This window comes from Herpailurus yagouaroundi, unplaced genomic scaffold (assembly GCF_014898765.1).
Source record: "Herpailurus yagouaroundi ecotype Mexico unplaced genomic scaffold, PumYag 160, whole genome shotgun sequence".
Lineage (NCBI taxonomy): Eukaryota > Metazoa > Chordata > Mammalia > Carnivora > Felidae > Herpailurus > Herpailurus yagouaroundi.
In genome coordinates this window covers 51,289,652-51,291,499 of record NW_024412401.1, presented here as the reverse complement: position 1 = coordinate 51,291,499, position 1,848 = coordinate 51,289,652, and the positions used below count along the sequence as shown (strand labels likewise).

Below are 1,848 nucleotides of genomic sequence, written 5' to 3'. Positions count from 1 at the left end.
CCGTGAGTTCGAGCCCTGCGTCGGGCTCTGGGCTGATGGCTCAGAGCCTGGAGCCTGTTTCCGATTCTGTGTCTCCCTCTCTCTCTGCCCCTCCCCCGTTCATGCTCTGTCTCTCTCTGTCCCAAAAATAAATAAAAACGTTGAAAAAAAAAGCTCTCTCTCTCTCTCTGCCCCTCTCCCCGCCTTGCACACTCTCTAAATAAATAAATAAGTAAATAAATAAATAAAATGAAGAGAAGATCCTCTGGATGAGGATCATAAAAATGTTGTATTAGGATGAGCTAACAGATATAACAAACAGCTCCGAAATACGTTTTTTCTTGCTTACGGGGAAAAACTCTGCTCACTCAGGGGCCCAGGCTCCTTCATTTTCTGTCTCATCATTTTCTAGGGCCTTAGTCTCCTCTGCAATAGTCTTGTGGAAGGGGAAGGAGAGAGTGTGGAGGATGGCATAGGAGGAATTTTATGTGGCGGGAAGCATAATACTTCAACTCGCCCGCTATTGGCCAGAGCTTAGTCATGTGGCCACAACTGACTGCAAGGGAGGCTGGGAAATGTAGTCCGGCCGCATGCCCAAGAGGAAAATAGCGAACCAGGGTTTGGTGGAGACACAGCAGTCCCCACCACAAATGCTGTCCTGTTTAGGGGGATGAACTGGTGCCCACAGAGCACCCACTTGTGGGGCTCGGCCACTGACTTGTGCCAAAGCTGGTTATTTGTCCTAGAAGTCCAGATGCTGTTCTTCTGAGGGTCACCCTGCTCCGGAAACTGCATTAAAACGTGTGTGTGTGTGTGTGTGTGTGTGTGTGTGTGTGTGTATGAGAGAGACAGATGGAGACAGAGACAGAGGGAGAGAGAGAAAGAGAAGAAACATAGATGGAGAGATCTTTCTGGTCTAGGGGGAGCATCCAAAGTTTTCACCAGATTCTTGGGGCACCTGCATGGCTCAGTCAGTTAAGCGACTGACTGCAGCTCAGGTCACGATCTCACAGTCTGTGAGTTTGAGCCCCGTGTCGGGCTCTGTGTTGACGGCTCGGAGCCTGGAGCCTGCTTCTGATTCTGTGTCTCCCTCCCTCTCTCTCTCTCTCTTTCTCTGTCCCTCCCCTGCTTGTGTGCTCCCTCTCTCTCTCTCTCTCAAAAGTAAATAAACATTAAAAATTTTTTTTCACAGCCTTCACCAGATTCTCAAAACTCTGAGACATCATGGCTTAAAGAGAGATGGGCCACTCGGGCATTAAAGCAGCAGCTTAGCTGTGCAAAGCTGACTTTATTTGGGACTTAGCAGGGCCCGGGGACCGGATACATTGATCCTTCCGGCCTCACGCCACACAGCAGGAGGTCGAACCAAGGATTCCCCAACTACCATCTCCCCTCCCCCAAGCATGCCCCAGAGAGCCCAAGGTCACCTCAGCTGATCCATGACAGCAGCCAAGGGTCATGGGATATCAGCGGTGGAGCCCAGCTTGGATAGGCGGGTGGAGAAACTGAGGCTCAGGGAGCGGCCATCTTGTCCAGGGTCACACAGTGAGTTTGGGGCAGGGCCATTGGATTACAGTCCGTCGGGTTTCTGTGGTTGTAAGTGACAGAAACGGGCTGTGTCGCCCTTGAGCAGAAAAGTGCCCCATTGCCAGACTGAGGAGGAGGTCAGAACGGAAAGAAACTTGGGAGAGGCAGGCAGTCCCCAGTGGGGACAATCAGGGGAGACCCAGTGACCACCCTCAGGGACTGGCCGCCAGGATGAGGAATGAGCCCCCCCCCCAGTCCTGAGGTGGGGGAGGGCTAACGACCTAGCCAGGACTACAGGCCCCGCCCACTGGCAAGGGTGGGGGACAGGGGTCCTGGGGGGGG

The 1,848-nt window shown here is 52.9% G+C and overlaps 1 long non-coding RNA gene across 1 annotated transcript in view; it reads right to left on the bottom strand.

The window, feature by feature from the left end:
• Positions 1-1,247: 1,247 nt before the first annotated feature.
• The window catches only part of LOC121034457 (uncharacterized), an 821-nt gene continuing 220 nt past the window's right edge, over positions 1,248-1,848 (bottom strand). The window contains exon 2 of the long non-coding RNA XR_005792436.1: positions 1,248-1,567. This is a non-coding gene — a long non-coding RNA (uncharacterized LOC121034457). The remainder of the gene's footprint in view (positions 1,568-1,848) is intronic.